Below are 17102 nucleotides of genomic sequence, written 5' to 3' on the forward strand. Positions count from 1 at the left end.
CTTAAAGGTTCCCCACGTTGTAATTCCTCCGCCCGGGTTGATGCTGTGTTTATTATCCGACCACCACACCTCTGCATCTTTTTGTAACACATATGTCGCACACGCCACCTTATGGGTTGTTTGCACGTTTGGAGCAACTTCAAGTGTTATTAATAATGATGTATGATGATGTTTGATGCATGTTTTACAATAATTATGATGTGTTGATGATGACGATGTATGCTAAAATGATGATCATAGTTTAGCTTTTTTTCTTCACCCTATAATTTGAATTGTGTCAGAAGTGGGATTTGAACCCACGCCCTCTCATGAGGACTAGAACTTGAGTCTAGCGCCTTAGACCACTCGGCCATCCTGACTACTTCTTAATAAGTCCCACATTGGTTGAAGAGGAGAATGAACCATTCCTTATAATGGTGTGAAAACCTCTCACTAATAGACGCGTTTTAAGACTGTGAGGCTGACGACGATCCATAACAGGCCAAAATGGAATATATCTACTAGCGATTGGAGAGGGTGAGGAAGCATTTCTTTTAAGGGTGTGGAAAAATCTTCTTAGTAGACGCATTTTAAAACCGTGAGGCTGGTGGTGATATGTAATGCACAAAAGTGGACAATATCTGCTAACGGTGGGCTTGAGATATGGTATCAGAGCTAGTCACCAGGTGGTGTGCTAGTGAAGACTCTGGGCCCCAAGGTGGTGGATTGTGAGATTCCAAATCGATTAGAGAGAAGATGAAACATTTCTTATAAGGGTGTGGAAACGTCTCCCTAGTAGACTGCCAGCGAGGACGCTGGAAAACCTCTCCATAGTGATGTGTTTTAAAACCATGAGGCTGACGGCTATACGTAAGGAGCCAAAGCAGACAACATCTACTAGTGGTGGGCTCAAAAAACTTTAAATAATTGGCTGGAATAGCTCAGTTGGTTAGAGGGTGTGGATGATCCCACATACACGAGAGGTAAGCTTTATACGCTTGAATAACGTCGTGTGTCGTCAGAATCCAGATTCAATTTTTAGGTTTTAAGAAGCTCATAGATGTGTCGTTTTAGGCATCTACAAGCCACGAGACTTCGTGAAAGAGAAGCAGAGAGTCCAATAAAGAGTTATAGGAGGAAAACGATGAGAAAGAACAATAGAAATGTTTGGTTTTATGTCATAAAACTCATAGTTTGTAAACAAAAACATATTCTATTTTCAATAAAGTTATTATTGATGTTTATTCAGTAAAGATTGTTATTGAATAAAGTAAATTTTACGATCATTAATCTAAAAAGATGATCATAGTTTAGCTTTTTTCTTCACTCTCTTTGGCTTATTATTTATATCTCTAAACATCACCATTTATTGTAACTAAATTAAAGGTAAAAAGAAGATTTAAGAAGTTCACATTTCATTTAATGATATAACCCAACCCAACTATGGTTAACGTAAAAGTCATTCGTATACACAACAATTTGTATTGTATCAAAAGGGGATTTGAACCCACACCCTCTCACATGGACCAAAACTTGAGTTAGGTGCCTTAGACCACTCAACCATCCTAACTACTTAATAATATATCCCACATTGATTGGAGAAGGGAATGAACCATTCCTTATAAGGGCGTGGAAACCTCTCACTAATAAACGTGTTTTAAAACTATGAGTCTGACGACGATCCATAACTGGCCAAAATGGAAGATATCTGCTAGCGATTGGAGAGGGTGAGGAAGCATCTCTTTTAAGGGTGTGGGAAAATCTTCCTAGTAGACGCATTTTAAAACCGTGAGGCTGGTGGTGATACATAATGCACCAAAGTGGACAATATCTGCTAATGGTGGGCTTGAGATATGATATCAGAGCTAGTCACCAGGCGATGTGCCAGCGAAGACGCTGGGCCCCCAAGAGGGTGGATTGTGAGATTCCAGATCGGTTCAAGAGAAGATGAAACATTTCTTACAAGTGTGTGGAAACCTCTCCCTAGTAGACTGCCAACAAGTACGCTGGGAAACCTCTCCATAGTAGATGCGTTTTAGAACTGTGAGGCTGACGACGATACGTAACGTGCCAAAGCAAACAACATCTACTAGTGCTGGACTCGGAGAATTTTAAATTATTGGCTGGAATAGCTCAGTTGGTTAGAGTGTGTGGCTATTAACCACAAGGTCGGAGGTTCAAACCCTCCTTCTAGTGTTGGTGATCATTTGTTCTTTATAAGTGTCTTGATAATATTATTGTCTTACATATTCTATTGAATCATAACCCTTGAATTGTGTTATAAGATATAAGATGTTGAACACCACATTCCATCGAACTTCTCAATTCCAATCTTCTTTTATTCCATCCACATTCCATCGAACTTTTCAATTCCAATCTTCTTTGAACTTTCCATCGTGTTATAAGATGTTGAACACCAAACTTCTCAATTCCAATCTTTGAACTTTCCATCTTCACAGATCGTGGTAAATTTTGCCTTACCAATTGTTAGAATCGCATAGGAACTTGCACACTCGATCTAGATGAACCCAAAGAACAAGAAAAAGAAGATGCCTTGTGCTTCCACTGCTTTGTGGTCATGGTTGGTTCGTGAAGACCTCGGATCCTTTCCATCTTGATGGTGGTGAATTTCACCTTGTTAGGATCACACTACACACACACACTCGTAAGAGAATGCAAGAAAGAAACAGTGAGTCCAACAAAGAGTTAAAGGAGGAAAACGATGAGAAAGAGACAAAGATCCATTAGTTCGACCCAACACAACACAATTATAATAGCCAATCTATTTGTCAAAAGTGAGATTTGAACCCACGCCCTCTCACGAGGACCAAAACTTGAGTTTGGCACCTTAGACCACTTGGCCATCCTAACAACTTATTAATAAATCCCACATTGGTTGAAGAGGGGAATGAATCATTCCTTGTAAGAGTGTAGAAACCTTTCACTAATAGACGTGTTTTAAAAGTGTGAGGCTGACGACGATCCAAAATAGGCCAAAAAGGAAGATATATGCTAGCGGTTGGAGAGGGTGAGGAAGCATTGCTTTTAAGGGTGTGGAAAAATCTTCCTAGTAAACGCATTTTAATACCGTGAGGCTGATGGTGATACGTAATGCGTCAAAGTGGACAATATTTGCTAATGGTGGGTTTGAAATATGGTATTAGAGCTAGTCACAGGCGGTGTGCCAGCGAAGACGTTGGGTCCCCAAAGGGGTGGATTGTGAGATTCCAAATCGGTTGGAGAGAAGTTGAAACGTTTCATATAAGCATGTGGAACCTCTCTTAGTAGACTGCCATCAAGGACGCTGGGAAACCTCTCCATAGTAGATGCGTTTTAAAATCGTGAGGCTTACGACGATAAGTAATGAGCCAAAGCAGACAACATCTACTAGTACTGGGCTCGGACAATTTTAAATAACTGGTTGGAATAGCTTAGTTGGTTAGAGCGTGTGACCTTAACCACAAGGTTGGAGGTTCAAACCTTCCTTTATAGCTTTACTTGATATAGCTCTCTACTATTACAAAACTCACACCTATAATGACCAAACTCGACGTTGAAACGTTTGGTTCACGACACAAAAAAGACCATCGACGATCCAACATACACGAGATTCAATTTTTAGTTTTTAAGAAGTTCATAGATGTGTCGTTTTTGGCATCTACAAGCCACAAGACTTTGTGAAAGAGAAGTAGAGAGTCCAACAAAGAGTAGACGAGGAATCGGTCGAATCTAGATCCGAATCCGGATCTGGGTTAAACTCAAACCCACCATCGACGATCCAACATACACGACAGGTAAGCTTTATATATGCTTGAATAACGTCGTGTGTCGTCAAAATCCAGATTCAATTTTTAGTTTTTAAGAAGCTCATAGATGTGTCGTTTTTGGCATCTACAAGCTACAAGACTTCGTAAAAAAGAAGTAGAGAGTCCAACAAAGAGTTAGAGGAGGAAAACGATGAGAAAGAATGTTGGAAATAGCCATAGAGAGGAAAGAGATGAAAAACAGAAAATCGCGTTGAGTCGGGCGAATAAGACGAATCTATCGAATCTAGATCCGAATCCGAATCTCGGTTAAATTCAAACCCACAACCCACTGCCAATCCATTGGTTCGGTCCAACACACACTCACGACCCAATTATAATAGCCAACCCAACCCAATGTTTGCAGCCAAGCTCAGCAGCCTAGCACCCACGATCCCACGTCTACCCATCCAACCCGCAACGCCTGCAGCCGAAAACCTGACAGTCCATGGCGAAGCCCAATTACTTAAGACCCATCTGCAATAGCCCAGCACCCATGCCGCGACCAAGTAATCGTCCCTTGACCCACACGTCGACCCAATTTAGCCTGCACAAGGTTCAGCGCCTTATTGCGCCACACGTCAACTTACAACAAAAAGAACCCCTCGACTTCACAGCTCAGCATGGCTGCACATAGTCCTTATGCTTAAAACGCTCGGTTTGCCTATTCTAACATTGACTCCTACAATTTTTTACCCTCTCGAAGCTAATTTGACCAAAATTAAGATAAATAAGGCCAATATGATGCACTATTTCATGAATTCAAGTTCAACTACATTATAAATGTGAAATGTTAATGAAATGAAATGAACGCTATAATAGGAAACGACAAACGGTAATGTTTGGAGAAACTTCGAGGAACGAAAGCTTAGCAAATCCGAAAGTAGAGAAATGCTGGCGAAGGCCAACCAAGTAAATAGCCTTACTACAGGATAGAGTAGGCAATTGTTTGATGTATGACAACACGTGCCTAGTTGCACTGACACGTGTCCTTTATTCTTTATTAATATGATGCTTGACATATGATGTATGATGATGTGTATGAGTTATATGATTACGTTTGATGATGTGTTGATGATGTATGCTAAAACGATGATCATAATTTAGCTTTTTTCTCTTTTTCTTATTATTTATATCTCAACCTCACGATTTATTGTAATTAAATTCGAAAAGGTAAAAAGATTTCTAAAAAGTTCTTATCATTTCATGATAACAACCCAACCATGGTAATAAGTAGATGTTTTCCATTTTTGCTAGCCCATTAGAGTAACACAATAATTTTAATTGTGACAAAAGTGGGATTTGAACCCATGCCCTCTTACAAGGACCAAAACTTGATTTTGGCACCTTAGAACACTCAGTCATCCTACAACTTTTTAATAGATCCTACGTCGGTTGGAGAGGGGAATGAACCATTCCTTATAAGAGTGTGGAAACCTCTCTTAATAGACGCATTTTAAAACTGAGGTTGATGGTGATCCATAAGAGGCCGAAATGGAAGATATCTGCTAGTGGTTGGAGAGGGTAAGGAAGAATTTCTTTTAAGGGTGTGGAATAATCTTCCTAGTAGACACATTTTAAAACCGTGAGGCAGATGGTGATACGTAATGCACGAAAGTTGACAATATTTGCTAGCGATGATCTTGAGCTGTTATAAATGGTATCATAGTTAGTCACCAGGCAGTGTGCCAGCGAAGACGCTGGCCCCCAAGAGAATGGATTGTAAGATCCCAAATCGGTTAGAGAGAAGATGAAACATTTCTTATAAGAGTGTGGAAACTTCTCCCTAGTAGACTGCCAAAGAGAACGCTGGAAAACCTCTCCATAGTAGATACATTTTAAAACCGTGAGGCTGACGGCTATGCGTAACAAGTCAAAGTAGACAACATCTACTAGTGGTGGGCCCGAAAAATTTTAATTAACAGGCTGGAATAGCTCAGTTGGTTAGAGCATGTGGCTCTTAATCACAAGATCAGAGGTTCAAACCCTTCTTCTAGTGAAGGTAATCAAGTGTTCCTTAAGAGATTTTAAGGAATTTGAAGCATATTGACAATACCTATAAACCCTTCTTCTAGTGAAGGTAATCAAGTGTTCCTTAAGAGATTTTAAGGAATTTGAAGCATATTGACAATACCTATAAATATGTTGAACACCACGACGCTAGATAGCGTCAATCGAATCGATCCTAATATATGTCGATCCTTGAGCTTCCATTGCTTCATAGTCATGGTAAAGATAATCTTCCTACCAATATATATAGCTTTATACGCTTAGAGAAATGTTTGGTTAGATAATAGATAATCTTCCATAACCATCTACCATTATATAGCTTTCCCACTTTATGTCATTTAGCATATATATAGCTTTTCTCTTCATAGTCATGGTAAAGATAATCTTCCTACCAATATATATAGCTTTATACGCTTGAGAAATGTTTGTTCATAGTCATGGTAAAGATAATCTTCCTACCAATATATATAGCTTTATACGCTTGAGAAATGTTTGGTTAGATAATAGATAATCTTCCATAACCATCTACCATTATATAGCTTATACGCTTGAGAAATGTTTGGTTAGATAATAGATAATCTTCCATAACCATCTACCATTATATAGCTTTCCCACTTTATGTCATTTAGCATATATATAGCTTTTCTATGTATAATCGTCAACTAAGCTATAAATAAGCAGTAGACTCCATGATATGAACCAAGAGACATCATTCATACAATATACTTCAATGAAGATGTGAGATTAGAGTAATTTAGAGTTATTGTATTTTAAGACATTTTATTTACTTTAGGTTACATTTACATAATGGCTAATTATGGTCATTAAGTATGAATGTTACAAATTTTGGGTGGGTTACAAGTGTTTGAGATATTTGATCAACAAGAATCATTCAAGCTAGACATGATCAATCTTGCTTGTGGAGTGATTCGAATCTCAATCAAGCGTTCTTCTTGCCTTGAGATATTCGATCAACAAGGTAATCCGAATCTTATTCCCCTTGTATTGATTCCTTATCTTATCACTACATAACCTAGAACTCACACCTACAATGACCAAACTCGACGTTGAAACGCTTGGTTCATGACACAAAAATACCACCGATGATCTCACATACACGAGAGGTAAGCTTTATACACTTGAATCACGTCGTGTGTCGTCGACATCCAGATTCAATTTTTAGGTTTTAAGAAGCTCATAGAGGTGTCATTTTAGGCATCTACAAGCCACGAGACTTCGTGAAAGAGAAGCATAGAGTCCAACAAAGAGTTACAGGAGGAAAACGATGAGAAAGAACATCAGAAATGTTGGGTTTTATGTCATAAAACTCATAGTTTGTAAACAAAAACATATTCTATTTTCAATAAAATTATTATTGATGTTTATTAAGTAAAGATTGTTATCGATTAAAGTAAATTTTACAATCATTAATCTAAACCAAATAAACTAAGAACACTCTGGCTATAGTATGATTACTTGAACTATACGTAGAGACATAAGAGTGGATCAAGTTCAAGTATATAGTCAAAATGATCTATAGTACAGGGATAAGGCTGAGTATCTTATCTTGGGGACACTATTGATGCGGCCCACTTTTATATATCATATAAACAATGTGATCACTAAATTGTACATGTGGAACATGTGAGTTGGGCCGTCCTATGCAATGAGTATAGCATAAGATCAGACAATGAAGAAAATCACTCTCACTTTATAATGTCGTTTATTATTGATACTTATTTTTTCATTCAATGTCCTAGGTAACTCGATCTTAATCCTGAGTTTACTATGAACTCTTGTTTATTTGAAATTATCCTTAGATTTTTATGAGTGAGAATGGCTCGAGTTCGCCGACTCAATAAGCCTCCAATTTCAGGGGTAAGACTAAGTGAATAGCTGGGGACATAGGGTGCAAGATGAAATTCACTCCTACCCACTTGTAGAGATAGTAGAGAGATTGTTCCCTTAAGTACTGACTTCATGTCTTGAACAAGGGGTCACACCCTCTCATTGGCCTAAGAGGGATTCGGTTTACTGGTTGGACCACAAACCAATTGTTCATCAGAGGATCAGTGGGACATAAGGAACAAGAAGTAACTTCAGGGGTAAAATGGTAAATTGACCCATCTCTAGTTACAAACAACCTGTGAAGGATCGACTTACTAATCATGGTTATATCAAATGGATAGAGATATATCTATAGTGAGGGGAGTGTAACTACTAGGCTATAATGGAGTGTCCTAGTAGTTAACGAATGTTAGTTAACAAGGTTAATGAGTTTACCTGGTTAATCTCAGATCGTTGGAGCCTATGATCTATAGGTCCATTAGGTCCCCCTGCTAGCTCATATGAGACTAATCCATATAACAATGTGACGAGTGAGTTCGAAGTGTTCGAATTCAAATTAGGGAATACGCATTAAATACATACGATATATTTAACCACATTTTTATTTTAATTACGAATTAAACAAAAAGAGAAAATTTGAGATATTTAAATAAGATTTAAATATTTTAATTATGAATAGGGATTCATAATTAATATGTGCTGAAATTGATTGGGATTGACATTTGAATTAATGTTAAATATTAATTAAAATGTTTAATTAATCATTTAATATTACTTTAATTTAAAATTAATTATTGAATTAAAACGGAGAAAGTCAAAAGGTTGACTTCACATAATGGAAAAGTCCTAGTTTGAGTGGAATATTGAGTGTCAATATATGGTTTAACCAAACTTCATGTTTGTCACATAATTCAACAAATTTGAGTGGAATTTTGAGTGTAAAAATTTGGTAATCTCAAATTTGCATGAGCATTCAAATATAACTCTCTCTTCACGTATACTAAATCCCTTCTAAGATTAGTCACTCAACAGATTCCACAATCCCGGTCTAACGCCGGAAAATAGTAGGGAAGACACTAGTGGTGGTTCGAAACCAGTTCCTGAAGAAAAAAGAATTTGAACTACAGAAGTTTAGTACTCAAACTCCTTGAGTTTTAATGCTTATAAACATGCATGCTAATTTACTATAATCGACGTACTTAGAGTGCCTAAGATCCAAATTACTTCCGCATGTGTTATATTAACACCATCAAGAAATAGCCGCAGAGAGGAGAGAGATGAAAACTAGAAAATTGCGCTGAGTCAGGTGAAGAAGACGAATCCGTCGGATCTAGATCCGAATCCAGATTTGGGTCAGACTCTAACCCACAACCCACTACCAATCGATTGGTTCGGTCCAACACTCGCTCACGACCCAATTATAATAGCCAACCCAACCCAACGTCTACAGCCTAGCTCAGCGGCCCATCACCCGCGATCCCACGTCTGCCCATCCAACCCGCAACGCCTGCAGCCCAAAACCTGACAGTCCATGGCAAAGCCAAATTACTTAAGACCTATAGGCAACCGCCCAGCACCCAGCCTGCACACGCGTCAGCGCCTTATTGCACCACACGTCAACTTGCAGCAAAAAGAATCCCTCAGCTTCATAGCTTAGCTTGGCCGTGCCTAGTCCTTAGGCTTAAAATGCTTAGTTTTGGAATTATGACACCGACCCCTACGTTTTTTACCCTCCCGAAGCTGATTTGACCATAATTAAGATAAATAAGGTTAATATGATGCATTATTTCATGAATTCAAATTATACAAGATTATAAATATGAAATGTTCATAAGTAAGATAGATAAGGGCAGTATGATGCACTATTTCATGAATTCAAGTAAAACTACACTAATGTGAAATGTTAATGAAATGAACGCTCTAATAGGAAACCCACTGATAACGTTTGGAGCAACTTCGAGGAACGAAAACTTAGCAAATTCGAAAGTAGAGAAATGCCAGCTGAGGCCAACAAAGTAAGTAACCTTACTATAGGATAGGCTAAGTTTGATGTATGACAAAACGTGCCTAGTTGCACTGACATGTGTCCTTTATGCTTTATTAATATAATGTAGGACATATATTGTATGATGTATTGATTGACGATGCCTGCTAAAATGATGCTCATAGTTCACATCACCTTCGAAAGGTAAAAGATCTCATAAGTTCATATCATTTGATGCTAAATAAAGATATTTTTAAACAAAAACACCACCCCCAACCATGGTGGTAGTAGTACATGTTATCCATTTTAGCAAATGCTTATAACAATAATTTGAATTGTGTCAAAAGTGGGATTTGAACCCATACCCTCTCACAAGGACTAGAACTTGAGTTTGGCGCCTTAGACCACTCGGCCATCCTGACTACCAATTAATAGATCTCACATTGGTTGGAGAGGGGAATGAACTATTCCTTATAAGGGTGTGGAAACATTTCGCTCATAGACGTGTTTTAAAACTTTGAGACTAACGGCGATCCATAACAGGCCAAAATGGAAGATATCTGCTAGTGGTTGGAGAAGGTAAGGAAGCATTTCTTTTAAGGGTGTGGAATAATCTTAAAACCGTGAGGCTGATGGTGATACGTAATGCACCAAAGTGGACAATATCCGCTAGCGATGGTCTTGAGCTGTTACAAATGGTATCATAACTAGTCACCAGGCAGTGTGCCAGCGAAGACGCTGGTCCCCCAAGGGGGTGGATTGTAAGATCTCAGATCGGTTAGAGAGAAGATGAAACATTTATTATAAGAGTGTGGAAACCTCTCCCTAGTAGACTTCCAACGAGGACGCTGGAAAACCTCTCCATAGTAGATGCGTTTATAAACCGTGAGGCTGATGGTTATACGTAACGAGCCAAAGCAAACAATATCTACTAGTAGTTGTCTCAGAAAATTTTAATCAACTAGCTGGAATAGCTCAGTTGGTTAGAGCGTGTGGCTGTTAACGATAAGGTCGGAGGTTCAAACCCTCCTTCCAGTGATGGCAATTAAGTGTTCCTTACGATTTGTCGAGTATCCAACTTTTACCCCCAACAAGGGGTCGGAGGTTCAAACCCTCCTTCTATCTAGCGATGACAATCAAGTGTTCCTTACGATATAAACAACCTGATCACTAAATTTTACATGTGAGTTCGGGTGTCCTATGCTCTCATTGCATATAAGATCAGACCATGAAGAAAATCACTCACTTTATAATGTCGTTTACTATTGAAACTTTTTTTTTCATTCGGTGACCTAGGTAACTCGATCTTAATCCTGAGTTTACTATGAACTTCTGTTTATTTGGAATTATTCTTAGATTTACATGAGTGAGAGTTGCTCGAGTTCGCCGACTCAATAAGCCTCCCATTTCATGGGTAAGACTAGGTGAATAGCTGGGGACATAGGGTGCAAGATGGAATTCACTCCTACCCGCTTTTAGGGATAGTAGAGAGGTCCCCCTGTTAGCTTATATCAGACTAAACCATAGAACAGTGTGACGAGTGAGTTCGAATTCAAATTAGGGGTTCGCCGACTCAATAAGCCTCTCATTTCATGGGTAAGACTAGGTGAATAGCTGGGGACATAGGGTGCAAGATGGAATTCACTCCTACCCGCTTTTAGGGATAGTAGAGAGGTCCCCCTGTTAGCTTATATCAGACTAAACCATAGAACAGTGTGACGAGTGAGTTCGAATTCAAATTAGGGGTTCGCCGACTCAATAAGCCTCTCATTTCATGGGTAAGACTAGGTGAATAGCTGGGGACATAGGGTGCAAGATGGAATTCACTCCTACCCGCTTTTAGGGATAGTAGAGAGGTCCCCCTGTTAGCTTATATCAGACTAAACCATAGAACAGTGTGACGAGTGAGTTCGAATTCAAATTAGGGGTTCGCCGACTCAATAAGCCTCTCATTTCATGGGTAAGACTAGGTGAATAGCTGGGGACATAGGGTGCAAGATGGAATTCACTCCTACCCGCTTTTAGGGATAGTAGAGAGGTCCCCCTGTTAGCTTATATCAGACTAAACCATAGAAAAGTGTGACAAGTGAGTTCGAATTCAAATTAGGGAATATGCTCTAAATATATACACTATATTTAATCACATTTTTGTTTTAATTGGGAATTAAAGAAAAACAGAGAATGGGAGATATTTAAATAAGATTTAAATATTTTAATTATGAATAGGGATTCATAATCAATATCTGCTGGAATTGATTCGGATTGACATTTGAATTAATGTTAAATATTTATTAAATTGTTTAATTAATCCTTTAATATTACTTTAATTTGAAATTAATTATTTAAATTAATTGTTGAATTAAAATGGAGAAAGTCAACATGTTGACTTCACTCAATGTAAAAATCCACGTACGAGTGAGTGTCAATATATGGTTTAACCAAACTTGCATGTTTGCCACATAATCGAACAAATTTGAGTGGAATTTTGAGTGTCAAAATTTGGTAATCTCAAATTTGCATGAGCATTTAAATATGACGAGTCATGGTACATGAAACCTTCTTGGAAAAGAACATTCACAAAATCCATCACAAACTCTCTCTTCACATATATTAAATCCCTTCCTAGTTTAGTGACTCACCGAATTCCACAATCTTGTTCTAAGGCCGAAGAATAGTAGGAAAGATACTAGTAGTGGTTTGAAATCGGTTCGTGAGGAAAAACGAATTTGAACTACAAAAGGTTAGTACTCAAACTCCTTTGAGTTCTAATGCTTATGAACATGATAACTAATTTACTATAATTGATGTACTTAGAGTGCCTAAGATCCAAATTGCTTCCGCATGTGTTGTATTAACACCATCTTTGAGTTGTAATGCTTATGAACATGCTAGCTAATTTACTATAATCGATGTACTTAGAGTATCTAAGATCCAAATTGCTTTCGCATGTGTTGTATTAACACCATCAAGAAATAGCCGCAGAGAGAAGAGAGATGAAAACTAGAAAATCGCGTTGAGTCGGGCGAAGAAGACAAATCCATCGATTCTAGATTCGAATCCGGATCTGGGTCAGACTCTAACCCACAACCCACTGCCAATCCATTGGTTCAGTCCAACACACGCTCACGGCCCAATTATAATAGCCAAGCCAACCCAATGTCTGCAGCCTAGCTCAGTGGCCCAGCACCCGAGATCCCACGTCTGCCCATCCAACCAACAACGTCTGCAGCCCAAAACCTGACAGTCGATGGCGAAGCCAATTACCTAAGACCCACCTGCAATAGCCCAGCACCCATGTCGCAGCCTAGCAATCGTCCCTTGACCCGTGCCATGACCCAATTTAGCCTGCACACGCGTCAGCTTCTTATTGCGCCACACGTCAACTTGCAGCAAAAAGAACCACTCGGCTTCATAGCACAGCTTGGTTTTGGGTATTCCTTACGCTTAAAACGCTCAGTTTCACAATTCTGACACCAACCCCTACGTTTTTTACCCTCCCGAAGCTGATTTGACCATAATTAAGATAAATAAGGGTAGTATGATGCTATTTCATGAATTCAAGTTAAACTACATTATAAATGTAAAATGTTAATGAAATGAAATGAACGCTCTAATAGGAAACGACAACCGGTAACCTTTGGAGCAACTTCGAGGAACGAAAGCTTAGCAAATCTGAAAGTAGAGAAATGCCCGCTAAGGCCAACCAACCAAGTAAGTAGCCTTACTGTTTTGTTCACTCTCTTTTGCTTATTATTTACATGGAAACATCACCATGTATTGTAATTAAAATCGAAAAGGAAAAAAAAAGATCTCAAAAGAAGTTCATATCATTTTATGATATAACCCTCCCCCAACCATGATAGTAGTAGATGTTATTCAATTTCACTAGCCATTAGACTAACACACAATAATCTGAATTTTGTCAGAAGGGGAATTTGAAGTCACGCTTCTTACGAGGACCAGAACTTGAGTCTGGCACCTTTGACTACTCGGCCATCCTGACTACTTTTTAATAGATCCTACACTGGTTGGAGAGGGGAATGAATCATTCATTGTAAGGGTGTGGAAACCTCTCCCTAATAGACGCATTTTAAAACTGTGAGGCTGACGACGATCCATAACAGGGCAAAATGGAAGATATCTGCTAGCGATTGGAGAGGGTGAGGAAGCATTTCTTTTAAGGGTGTGAAAAAATCTTCCTCGTAGACGCATTTTAAAACCGTGAGGTTGGTGGTGATACGTAATGCACCAAGTGGACAATATCTGCTAACGGTGGGCTTAAGATGTTACAAATGATATCATAGCTAGTCATCAGGCGGTGTGTCAGTGAAGACGCTAGCCCCCAAGGGGGTGGATTGTGAGATTCCAGATCGATTGGAGAGAAGATGAAAAATTTCTTATAAGGGTGTGGAGATCTCTCCCTAGTAGACTGCCAGCGAGGAATCTGGAAAACCTCTCTATAGTAGGTGCGTTTTAAAATCGTGAGGCTGACGACGATACGTAACGAGCCAAAGCAGATAACATCTACTAGTGGTGAGCTCGGACAATTTTAAATAACTAGCTGGAATAGGTCAGTTAGTTAGAGTGTGTGTCTCTTAACCACAAGGTCAGAGGTTCAAACTCTCACTAGTGATGGCAATCGTTATCTATTGTTCAGGTTCAAACCTTCCTTCATTTCCATACTGGTTCTCAATTTCAATCTTTGAATATATTAAAAAACGTCCATAAATCTTCACAAATCGTGGCTTCTCAATTCCAATCTTTGAATATATTAAAAAACGTCCTGAGTAATACCAGTTGTGGCAACACATTCCACCATAGGGGTTCTAAATCTTCTCAGATTGTGACAAATTTCGCCTAGCTCTAATACCAGTTGTTAGGATCGGACGGCAACGCATTCCACCACAGGTGTTCATGAAGATCAATTCCAATCTTTGAACTTTCCAACGATCACAGATCGTGGAAAATTTCGCCTAGCTGTGATACCAAATGTTAGGATCACATGGCAATGCACACACTCGATCTAAAAGAAAATGCAAGACTACTAGTTGTTAGGATCGCACGACAACACATTCCACCACTACTTCGTGTTCATGATATCATGCTTTACCCCAACAGGGGTTCGTGAAGATCTTTCTAGTAGAAATAATCTTCAATCTCCATCTTCCATAAACCAAAATCAGATCGCTTCGTGTTCATGATATCATGCTTTACCCCAACAAAGGTTCGTGAAGATCTTTCTAGTAGAAATAATCTTCAATCTCCATCTTCCATAAACCAAAATCAGATCGCTTCGTGTTCATGATATCATGCTTTACCCCCAACAGGGGTTCGTGAAGATCTTTCTGGTAAAAATAATCGGATCTATCGAACTTATCAATTCCAATCTTTGAACTTTCCATCTTCACAGATCGTGGCAAATTTCGCCTAGCTCTGATACCAGTTGTTAGGATCGCACGTCAACGCACACACTCGATCTAGAAGAAAATGCAAGACTCTGACTAATATATTTATATAGTTTAGTTTAGTTTACAACATATAGTTTTACCACATATAACTATTTACTATATATAACTATCAACACTCTTTACTGTAGAAAGCTATTTATGACAATTTACTTTATTTGTAATCAAAGTATCTTGGTCCTATCGCATGAGTTAATCTGAAAGTAGATTGATTATAAAAATTCTGATCAATTATTGACTCATCTGGTATCTAAATATATAATTCATTTACAAATTTACTCGATCGAAAATTTATAGTCTTAAAAAAGAATTCTAGATCCAATGTCACATTCAGTAAAGATTTATGATACATGTATAGGGTGTACTCAATGTGTCCGAGCTTGCCCCACAGATGTATTAGAAATGATACCTTGGGGCGGAAGTAAAGCTAAGCAAATAGCTTCGGCTCCAAGAACAGTAGACTGTGTTGGTTGTAAGAGATTATGTTTTCTTATAATGGTTCACTAAGCTATAAATGCGCAGCAGACTCCATAACCTAACAATCCAAAACCACGAACTCACACCTACAATGACCAAACTCGACGTTGAAACGCTTGATACATGACACGAAAAAGACCACCGACGATCCCATATACACGAAAGGTAAGCTTTATACGCTTGAATAATGTCGTGTGTCGTCAAAATCTAGATTCAATTTTTAGGTTTTAAGAAGCTCATAGATGTGTCGTTTTAGGCATCTACAAGCCACGAGACTTTGTGGAAGAGAAGCAGATAGTCCAACAAAGAGTTAGAGGAGGAAAACGATGAGAAAGAATGTTAGAAAGAGCTGCAAAGAGGAGAGAGATGAAAAATAGAAAATCGCGCTGAGTGGGGCAAAGAAGACGAATCCGTCAAATCCAGATACGAATCCAGATCTAGGTCAAAATCAAACCCACAACCCACTGTCAAACCATTGGTTCGGCCCAACACAAGCTCAAGACCCAACTATAATAGCCAACCCAACCCATCGTCTACAGCCTAGCTCGGCAGCCCAGTACCTGCAATCCCACGTCTGCCTATCCAACCCGCAACGCCTGTAGCCCAAAACCTAACAGTCCATGGCGAAGCCCAATTGCCTAAGACCCACCTACAGTAGCCCAACACCCACGCCGCGATCCAGCAATCGACACTTGACCCACGCCTCGACCCAATTTAGCTTGCACACGCGTCAGCGACTTATTATGCCACGCGTCAGCGACTTATTATGCCACGCGTCAACTTGCAGCAAAAAGAACCCCTCGGCTTCATAGCTTAGCTTGGCTGCGCATAGTCCTCAGGCTTAAAATTCTAGGTTTGGCAATTCTGACACCGACCCCTACGTTTTTTAAGCAAGTAACCTTACTATAGGATAAGCTAGGAAATTGTTTGAGGTATGACAATGACGTTTTATGATGATTATGATGTGTTGATGATGACGATGTATGCTAAAAAGATGATCATAGTTTACCTTTTTTCTTCACTCTTTTGCTTATTATTTATATCTAAATATCACCATTTATTGTAGTTAAATTCGAAAAGAGGTGTAAAATCTATAAGAACTTCTTACCCCACCCCATGGTTAGTAGTAGATGTAATTCATTTTTGCTATCCATTAGCCTACCACACAATAATTTGAATTGTGGTAGACGTGGGATTTGAACCCACGCCCTCTCACAAGGACCAAAACCTGAGTTTGGCGCCTTAGACTACTCAGCCATCCTAACTACCAATTAATAGAAACCACATTGGTTGGAGTGAGGAATGAACCATTCATTATAAGGGTGTGGAAACCTTTCCTTAATAGACGCATTTTAAAACTGTGAGACTGACGACGATCCATAATAGGCCAAAATAGAAGATATCTGCTAGCGGTTGTTGAGAGTAAGGAAGCATTTCTTTTAAGGGTGTGGAAAAATCTTCCTAGTAGATGCATTTTAAAACCATGAGGCTGATGGTGATACGTAATGCGCCAAAGTGGACAATATCTACTAGCGG

The 17102-nt window shown here is 39.0% G+C and overlaps 4 non-coding genes across 4 annotated transcripts; 3 read left to right on the plus strand and 1 right to left on the minus strand.

Annotated features, from left to right (window-relative positions):
• Positions 1–275: 275 nt before the first annotated feature.
• TRNAL-CAA lies at positions 276–359 on the minus strand. Its single transcript has one exon. It is a non-coding gene; the product is annotated as a tRNA-Leu (tRNA).
• Positions 360–2101: 1742 nt separating this feature from the next.
• TRNAN-AUU lies at positions 2102–2175 on the plus strand. The gene has a single exon. It is a non-coding gene; the product is annotated as a tRNA-Asn (tRNA).
• A 3532-nt stretch (positions 2176–5707) lies between these two features.
• Positions 5708–5781, plus strand: TRNAK-CUU. The gene has a single exon. It is a non-coding gene; the product is annotated as a tRNA-Lys (tRNA).
• Positions 5782–10588: 4807 nt separating this feature from the next.
• On the plus strand, positions 10589–10662 carry TRNAN-GUU. Its single transcript has one exon. It is a non-coding gene; the product is annotated as a tRNA-Asn (tRNA).
• The last annotated feature ends 6440 nt before the right edge of the window (positions 10663–17102 follow it).

The sequence above is a fragment of the Cucurbita moschata genome, unplaced genomic scaffold, assembly GCF_002738365.1.
Source record: "Cucurbita moschata cultivar Rifu unplaced genomic scaffold, Cmos_1.0 Cmo_Scf00047, whole genome shotgun sequence".
NCBI classification, from domain to species: domain Eukaryota; kingdom Viridiplantae; phylum Streptophyta; class Magnoliopsida; order Cucurbitales; family Cucurbitaceae; genus Cucurbita; species Cucurbita moschata.